Source organism: Monodon monoceros, unplaced genomic scaffold, assembly GCF_005190385.1.
Source record: "Monodon monoceros isolate NGI ecotype Baffin Bay Population unplaced genomic scaffold, NGI_Narwhal_1 Super_Scaffold_4, whole genome shotgun sequence".
Taxonomy (NCBI): domain Eukaryota; kingdom Metazoa; phylum Chordata; class Mammalia; order Artiodactyla; family Monodontidae; genus Monodon; species Monodon monoceros.
In genome coordinates, this window is record NW_021703781.1 from 10,022,508 (window position 1) to 10,032,401 (window position 9,894).

At 46.0% G+C, this 9,894-nt stretch overlaps 1 protein-coding gene across 1 annotated transcript in view; it reads right to left on the reverse strand.

The window, feature by feature from the left end:
• Window positions 1-8,298, reverse strand: part of RASGEF1A (RasGEF domain family member 1A) — a 118,232-nt gene extending 109,934 nt beyond the window's left edge. The window contains exon 1 of the mRNA XM_029244968.1: window positions 7,843-8,298. The gene's annotated coding sequence lies outside the window, so the exon portion shown is untranslated. The remainder of the gene's footprint in view (window positions 1-7,842) is intronic.
• Between the last annotated feature and the right edge of the window lie 1,596 nt (window positions 8,299-9,894).

Below are 9,894 nucleotides of genomic sequence, written 5' to 3' on the forward strand. Positions count from 1 at the left end.
GGGGGGGGGGTGGGAGGGAGATGCAAGAGGGAGCGAATATGGGGATATGGGGATATATGTATGCATATAGCTGATTCAGTTTGTTATACAGCAGAAAGTAACACAACTGTAAAGCAATTATACTCCAATAAAGATGTTTTAAAAAAAAAAGATACATGCACCTCAATGTTCACAGCAGCATTATTTACAATTGTCAAGCCATGGAAACAACCTAAGTGTCCATCAACAGATAAATGAAGTTGTGGTATATATATATATATATATATATATATATATATATATACACACACATACATATATATATATATATACACATACACACAATTGAATATTACTCAGGTATAAAAAAGGATGAAATTTTGCCATTTGCAGCAACATGTATGGACTTTGAGGCCTTTATGCTAAGTGAAATAAGTCACACAGAGGAAGACAAATACTGTAGGATATCACTTATCTGTGGAACCTAAAAAATACATCAAACTAGTGAAGATAACAAAAAAGAAACAGACTCACAGATATAGAGAACAAACTAGTGGTTACCAGTGGGGAGAGGGGAGGGGGGGCAATATAGGGATGGGGGAGTGGGAGGTACAAACTATTGGGTATAAGATAGTCTTAAGGATGTATTGTACAACATGGGGAATATAGCCAATATTTGCAATAACTGTAAATAGAATGTAACCTTTTAAAAGTGTATAAAAATAAAAAATTTAAAACCTTTAAAAAAAAAGCTACAAAAGGCAGAAGAAAGTGTAAAAAGACAAAAATAGAAACAGAAAACAAGAGCAACAAATAGAAAAGAGTAACAAATATGGTAGATATTAATCCAATTATATCAATAATCACTTTAAATGTCAATTATCTAAATATACCAATTTAAAAATAGAGATTGTCAGTGTGGATCAAAAAACAAGACCCCAACTATATGTTGTCTACATAAACCCACTTTAAATAGAGACCTATATAGATTAAAAGGAATAGGATGAAGAAAGATATACTGTGCTAAACACTTGTCAAAAGAAAGTAGGGTAGCTGTATTAATTTCAGACAGAACCAACTTCAGAGCAAGGAAAATTATCAGTGATAAAGAGGAGGATTACATGATGATAAAGGGGTCAGTTCTCCAGGAACACATAATAAACATTAACATGTATGGACCTAACAACAGAGCATCAAAGTACATGACACAAAAATTGATAAAACTGTAAGGAGAAATAGATGAATCCGCTATTATAGTTGGAGACATAAACTCTCCTCTGTCAGAAATGGACAAACACAGCAGACAGAAAATCAGTAAGGATATAGCAAACTCAACAGCACTATCGATCAACTGGGTATAATTGACATCTATCAACTACTTCATTCAACAGCAAAATATACATTCTTAAACTCACGTGGCACATTTATCAAGATAGACCACATTCTGGGCCATAAAACACATATTAACAAATTTTTAAAAATATAAAATACAATATCTGCTCTCAGATCACAATGGAATTAAACTAGAAATAAATAATAGAAAAATAGCTAGGAAATCCCAAAATACTTGGAGATTAAACAACACACTTCTAAGTGAGACATGGTTCAAAGAAGAAATCTCAAAATAAATTAAGAAGTATTTTTAAGTAAATGAAATGAAAATACAACTTATCAAAATTTGTGGAATGCAACAAAAGCAATGCTTAAAAGGAATGCTATAGCATTGAATACCTATATTTGAAAAGAAGAAAGACCTAAAACTAACCATCTAAGCTTCCCCCTTGGGAAACTAGAAAAAGAAGCACAAGTTAAATCCAAAGTAAGCAGAAGAAAAGTAATTTAAAAAGTAGAACAGGGGCTTCCCTGGAGGCGCAGTGGTTGAGAGTCCGCCTGCCGATGCAGGGGACACGGGTTCGTGCCCAGGTCCGGGAAGACCCCACGTGCTGTGGAGCGGCTGGGCCCGTGAGCCATGGCCGCTGAGTCTGCGCGTCCGGAGACTGTGCTCCGCAACGGGAGAGGCCACAACAGTGAGAGGCCCGCGTACCGCAAGGAAAAAAAAAAAAAAAGAATCTGCCTGCCAATGCAGGGGACACAGGTTCAATCCCTGGTCCGAGAAGATCCCACATGCCACGGAGCAACTAAGCCCGTGCGCCACAACTACTGAGCCTGCGCTCTAGAGCCCACAAGGCACAACTACTGAGCCTGCGTGCCACAACTACTGAAGCCCGCGCGCCTAGAGCCCATGCTCCACAACAAGAGAAGCCACCGCAATGAGAAGCTCGCACACCGCAACAAACAGTAGCCCCCGCTCACCGCAACTAGAGAAAGCCTGTGTGCAGCAATGAAGACCCAATGCAGCCAAAAATAATAAATAAAAATAAATTTATATAAAATGAAGATTATGAACAACTCTATACCCACAAATTTGATAACCTAGATGAAATGAACCGATTCCTTGAAAGACACAATCTGCCAAAAGTCACTTGAGAAGAAATAGACAATCTGAATAGGCCCACATCTATTAAAGAAATTGAAACAATAATTTATAACCTAACAAAACAGAAAACACCAGGCCCATATGGGTTCACTGATGAGTTCTACCAAACACTTAAGAAAGTATACCAATTTTCTACAATCTCTTCCAGAAGATAGAAGTAGAGGGATGGCTTCCTAAATCATTCTATAAGGCTAGTATTACCCTAAAAGCAGGACCAGACAAAGACAGTACAAGCAAAGATTCAACTACTTAAGAAAATATAGTCTACATGTATTTGTAGCCGGGTGCATGGAAGCTACAACAGGTGCAAAATTCTGAAAGTAGGAAACATGTGGGGGGACTACTGTCCATCTTCTGCAGTGGGAGTTCCTGCTCTGCCCTAGCATGTGGGCTTTACCAGACATGACCACAATCCACCTGACATTTGGTCAAGGCAGGTGCCAGAGTCAGCCTGCATATTAGCTATTAGTAAAGCTGGACTTCTCTATTTTAAATAAATAGATATAAATGAATCATCTTGCTCACCTAACGCTGGAACCAATTCAGGAAGTAATATTTACCTACTAAGTACCATCCCTTTGCTGAGTCTATAATATAGATTATTGTATTTAATTCTCACAGCTCTATGAAGTTGATTCTAAGATAACCCTCATTGGTGGAAGAAAACGAAGCAGAGATAACGAAGTAACTTTCCCAAGGTCACTCAGCTATTGATGAAAATCCAGATATCTCTGACTCTGATCAGAGAGATTGCTTTAACCATATTTGTAATGGCAACTACAGCTGGGGCAATATCCCCATTCTTTGCTTAGTGCAGTCATTCTTTTTATTGGACACAAATCAAGTGCAACCTTACGCTACACCTTTGCTATGATCCAAGGTTCTAGTCCCGGCTCAGGGGGAGGATGAAATCTATATGTGTCCTCAGCTGCCCTTGCCTCTAATCCCTGGATATCCATGGGTGATGTTCCTGGTTCTCTACCAGGGGTTGCTTTGGTCCTTATTTCTATCTGGTCTTGTCCCATTTTTTCCTGGAATATCTTGAACATCTGAATTTATGATTTGGCAATGCCACACTTCTCCACCTTTTAGCATTTACACATGCTTTTCCTATTTCTATAGTCTGTTGATGGTCATTTCAATGGAAATTTGGAAAGAAGTTAGAGTTGCATACAAATGTAGCCATCCTATCTGGAAGTCTATTCTATCAAGTACAAAAGCGAAACATTTTTCTTGCCTCTAGAGCATGATTATGGGCAAGTTCTCTGAACTGAGACATTCTTTCTCTCTTCATCTGGGCTAAGAGCTCATACCTTAAGATATTCCACAGTACATACAAATGAGCAGGGCCAGGAGAAACTGGAAGGTAGAGGAAGGGTGGGTCCTTCAGATGACCCTATGCTGAAATTTTCTGTTCACCCCACCTGGACCCATTCAAAGGCCACTGTTTACAAGGCTCTATTTAGAGTCATGGTTTTCAATATGAATTCTGTGGGTCCCTGGTGAGTGGGAAAGAGGCTGAGTATGAGACCCCAGAACCCCCTATTCCCACTTCATCCAAGCAGCTCTGCATGTATCTATGCTAGAAACTTGGTCTGAGTCCTGGTCAGACATATATGGATGATGTAAGTATGACTGAGCCAGGTGTATCTTTGTGAGAGGGCATGGGGGCTTCTGAGGTTCAGTCCTCATCCTGAGCCAGGAAGTCCTATGGCAGAGCCAGAAGGACCCTGCCCCCGGCAATGGTGGGGAGTCCAGTCCCATCTGTACCCAAGGCTGGGATTCAATTTGTCCCCTTAAAGATGTCCAATTTCTCTCATTTCACAAAAGAATGGGGACTTTCTGTAACTACATGAAAAGGGAAAGCGTACAACATCAAATAAACACATATTTAGGACGATGGCCAAGACTGGTATCTCTCTGCCCTGGAGAGCTTCTGCCTCTGATGGGGAAGTACGTCCACTGCAGCTGCTTCTGCTCTAGACACTGTGACCTGTTGGTCCCTGCTCTACAAGCAGCAGGCTGTGCGTGCCGTGCTACTCCTGAGGCTAAACGGAGCCTCAGCACCTTTTGAGTCTGAGAAGCCAGGAGGTGTTAGGCTTCAGGTAGCATGAAGCCTTGGAAACTTGCAACTCTGAAGCCAAATGCAGCTTTATACAAATATTTAAAAGCCCGGACTTCCCTGGTGGTGCAGTGGTTAAGAATCTGCCTGCCAATGCAGGGGACACGGTTCGAGCCCTGGTCCGGGAAGATCCCACATACTGCGGAGCAACTAGGCCCGTGAGCCACAACTACTGAACCTGCATGCCTAGAGCCCGTGCTCCACAGCAAGAGAAGCCACCGCAAGGACAAGCCTGCGCACCGCTACGAAGAGTAGCCCCCACTCGCCACAACTAGAGAAAGCCCGCGCGCAACAACGAAGACCCAACACAGCCAAAAATAAATAAATAAATAAATTTATTTATTTATTAAAAAAAAATTAAAAGCCCACTCGCTGTGGTAGAGATCCTTGGCATCTAGCCATAAGGAGGTGTGATGTTGATCAGCACAAAGGACAGCGCCTGAATCGGCGCTTAATAGAATTACTGGATGTCAAGTCTGGGAAGGAAGGGCCTCCTTACAGATACCGGGAAGGGTCAGACCGAGGGGAGGGGTGTGCTCAGGTGCCCTGCAAATGCCACAAGCAGTTGACATCCCCCTTCTTGTCATCACAGCCAGGGGCATCTAGTTACACCTTCTAAAGTAGGGGGCACTGACTCACTTAGGGGCTGGGAGGCCAAACATTGGGCACAAGTGGACGCCACGAGAAGACTGGAGGCTGGACAGCTTCCCTGGAGAGAGATACGCGATGCGTCCCCCCAAAGGGCAAGCTCTGCCTGACCAACAGACTGGCCTCGTGGCTCCCTCCTGGCCCAGAGCACACTTTCTCCCTAGTTTGTGTGCTCATGCTGTTGACCTGCGATGCTGAGCTCCACTGCAAGCGGGAGAAGGCCTCAATAGGATGAGGCTGCCCCATGTTCCTGATGCAGGTTCCAACGTGGCTTCTGGGTCGGGGCAGAGCTCCATTCCCAGATCACTGAGTGGTACGACACTGTTCCTTCTTTGCCTTCCGAGGAGCTACCTTCTACTGACCACTTCCTATGTCCTGCAAACACTAATCTCTTTACCTATGTCCTCTCCTCTGATCATCACAGCAACGCTGTGGGTGGGTATTGCTGCTTCTCCCATTCTGCAGACAAGAAACTGAGACTCAGAGAGGCTAAATCATGGCCAGTAACTGTAGCCAGGACTGTCACTCAGATCTGCCTCCAACCAGTGTCCCTGTTCTGTAGTGTATGACTCCAAGGGCAGAGGACTCCTGGGGCAAGGATGCTGGGGTAAAGGACACACCACAGCCAAGCCCTATAACCTTCCTTCTCTAGGTAGTCAGAGGCCATTTAGATTCGGGGGTCAGACAACACATGGCATTGCTCTGTGCTGGGCTTACAAGGTCTCTGCTTCTGAAGTCAAGAGTCCAACAGGAAGGCCAGCCTTAATGCACAAATAGTCATACAGTGTTAACCTCCCAGCCTCCCCTATTTGCCTGTTCGATGAGAGACATGACAATCATGTCTCTCTCACACACTGCCCAGGAAGAAATTGGACTAAAAGGTGTCTGGTCCAGGGTACAGGTTCAGTAGACATGGCTTCCTTCTGAGCTGCATGTGGGGGACCTGTGAACTGAGCCTCTTCCTCTGAGTCACCAGCAGCAGGTCTCCTGCCAGGGGTCGTGAAGGTTGACCAGTCCCTGCATCGTGGTGGATCTGCTGTCCTGGGGGTGGAGGCTGGGATCTTCCCCCAGACCACTTCCTGGTCACTTCCCTTTCCTTCACTCTTATGCTGCTGAAGGTCAGCATGGGGGCCTCCCTGGCCATATGATTCTCTTCTTTGGAAGCCCAAGGTGCTTCTCAGAAAGGAGATTGCTTGAACCCACAAAGCATGGGAGTTTGGAGGGAGGGGCTGTGTCCCAAACTGACAGGTGAGGGAAGCCACTAGGTGCACCTGCACTAGACATGGAGAAAGCTGTGGCCCCAGAGGGCTTGAGGGTGGTCACAGCTGATTTCTGTTCCAGCTCTGCCACGTACTGGCTGTTTGGACTTGGTACCCGCAAGCAGCAGTTTCTACATCAGTCAAGTGAGTAAACTGAAGCTCCCTCTCCAGATAAAAGAAGAGGTAACATGTGGAAGACACCAGAACAGTTCGCCAGAGTGGCACTGATCAACAGAGGTTGACAGTGCGCGCGCACACACACACACACACACACACACACACACACACACACACACACACACACACCTCCCAAAGCCTGCTTAACTAGTCCATCAGAGCAAGCTCTCCAAGACTGGGTTTTGAATAATGAAAACATTTTGAGAGTGATAAATGCCTGGAGGCCATCAGTATTTCTCAGGAAGTGTAGTTGGTGCCCTGCCCCAATGGTGTGTTGGGTGCCCCCTGGGAGAGTGTGTGGCTGGTCCCTGAAGAGGAAAGACATGGAGCCTGTGGGCCACACCTCTACTTCCGTCACCTCACAGCCTCCTGACCCGGCACCAGTCAGGACACTGGTGGTCTGTGGATGCCCCTTCCTCTTCCGCCTTCCCCCTTCCCCACTCCGCTCTCCACCAGAAAACGGAGAGCCACACACGGAAGTGTCGTGTTCTGCTAATTGAGGGAGAGAGAGTTGAGTACTCTTGTCTTTCTGAAGGTTGATGTGTTTGTCAAAATCCAGCTTCTGCCCCTCCTCACAGATTAAATGACTCATTTCTCATTTGGATAAAAAGCTCTAATTTAGATAAAAAGTTCTTACATGGGTGTTTCTGTGAACAATATTTGTCTTTAATCTAAACAGATCATAACCAGTTAGAAAATTTTCTCCATTCTTCTGATTTATCTGCTTTTACATGCCAGCTTCAAGGAAGCAGACAATGGGCTCTGGGTTGGGGGGCCCATAAGCTAAAGGAGAGAAGCAGAGGGGGGATGCGTGAAAGAGGAAACAGAGGGTTTTCAAAGCGCCAGGGCTTGATCATGTTTCTGCACCCCCAAAGCACTGAGCCGTGTCCATCACATGGCAGGCTGAATGAATGAATGGATGGAGAAAACAGGCGCAGAAGTGGGAAATTCAGGAAAGAACTTGTGTTTTCTTAGCTGGGTAAGATGACCACTCAGGTCCCCTAATGCTCACATCCCACAGGGAAAACAGGCAGCTGTCTTACAGAGGATGAGACTGAGCTGAGGGGCTGGAGGACTTGCTCCAAGAAAATGGGAGGGACTGGGCACAGCCCAGACCCCCCAGCAACAGGCCCACACCCGCCCCTCACGCAGCCGCTTACCTGGGCTTGAGTTGCTCACAGCCAGACCCCAGCCATTCTTCCAGGTTGGACCAGTGGGGCCTCCTCTGGTGACCTCAGGACTGGACCCACAGCTGTCCCTGTAGGGGTGGCCCACGAACCCCTGCCCAGCAGATGAGGGCTGAGAGATGAGGTATTCTGGGAGACGCCCTGGGCCTCATCCCAGGGCAGCAGGGTCTGCACTCCATGGACTCACTGCAGCGGGTCCCTGGTCCTGATTTTCACACCGCGACCAGCCCTCCTCAGTCAGGGCAGTGGGGCAGCTTCAGCCTTGCCTCCTATGCTCAGGGGCCGTTGTGACTGTCGTTGAATTGACTGCCCCTGCTCTGCATGCAACACAGCTGATGGCTGGTAAAAACAAAACGAAACACAGAAAACCAAAACTGAGGCAGAGAGAACAGAAAGGGAGACAGACAGATGGAGGAAGAGGTGATTCCTTGAGAAAGAGAGGGAAAGGGACAGGAAAAGATAGAGAATAAACAGAGGGGACTTCCCTGGCGGTCCAGTGGTTGGGACCCTGCACTTCCATTGCAGGGGGCACAGGTTCGATCCCTGGTTGTGGAACTAAGATCCTGCACGCCTCACAGCACGGCTGAAAAAAAAAAAAGAATAAACAGTTATAAACATGGGGAAAGAAAGAATAAAACTGACTCCTGAAGAGGACAGTGTGTGCCTGTGTGTGTGAGCACATGTGCGTGCACGTGTGGTGTGTGTGCGTGTCTGCTGGTGCACACACATGAGCCAGGTGTAGGGGGCATGTGTGGGAATAGTGCACTTTCACAGATGCAGCCCTAAGCCTTGCCACTGCGCGGGAGCATCAGTCCAATGGCCGCCATCATGGGCTTGGGCATCCGTCATGTGGGCACTGCCAGTAAGGCAGTGAAGCTTGTTGAAATCTCTAGAAATTTCGAGCGGTTGGAGCCAGGGTGCGATGGTGCTTGGCCTTTCCTGCTCCCCTGAGTTCCCATAGACTCCAGCCACCCACGTGTCAGGGTCTGGGGGCTACAGACAAGCCAGTGTGATGCAGGCACTTTCCAAACTTGCTTGCAGTGAGGCAATGGGGACAGTCTTGGACATCTAAATGCACTTTAATGCACAGGTGCTGTCTGTAATTTGCCCCGTGTTCATTTCCATGTTGACATTTTGAGAAAGGAATAGTATACCAATTTTACAGATGAGAGGATGAAACCTATGAGTTCAGTCTTTTAGTCCCTTGTGGCCACAAATTTATGGAATAAAAAAATATCTCTGTTAAAAAACCACATCAGTGGATGGACCTAGAGACCGTCATACCTAATGAAGTAAGTCAGACAGAGAAAGACAAATATCGTATGATATCACTTATATGTGGAATCCAAAAAAAGGCTACAAATGGACTTATCTACAAAACAGAAACAGAGTTACAGATGTAGAAAATAAACCTATGGTTATGGGGGGTGGTAAGGGGGGGATAAATTAGAAGATTTGGATTGACATATACACACTACTATATATAAAATAGGTAACTAATAAGGACCTACTGTATAGCACAGGGAACTCCACTCAGTGCTCTGTAATGGCCTATATGAGAAAAGAATCTAAAAAAGAGTGGATATATGTACATGTATGACTGATTCACTTTGCTGTACACCTGAAACTAACACAACACTGTAAATCAACTATACCCCAATACAAATTAAAAAAAAAAAAAACACATCAGGAGAGGACCACTGTGAAAGGCGGGTTGTGTTGGAGGTTCTGAGAGGAAAGAGACACAGAGCAGAGGGGGCCTGGGCTCCTGAGGGGTGAAGATTTGGGACACTGGGGGCAGTAAGTAGGGGGTGAGGTGTCCTCCTTCACTTGCTCCAGGACAGGGTTAGTAGGTGTGGGCACTTGGGCTTCAGAGGACAGACAGAGCCTGGGGCAACTCCCAGGAGGCCAAGTAGCCCCAGTCTAGAAACCTCCATCACTGGGACTCATGACTGACCACACGGCTTGTCCCTTCCACTCATGTTCCTTGGGCAAGAGGCTGTAGGAAGAACTAGAACATTCATA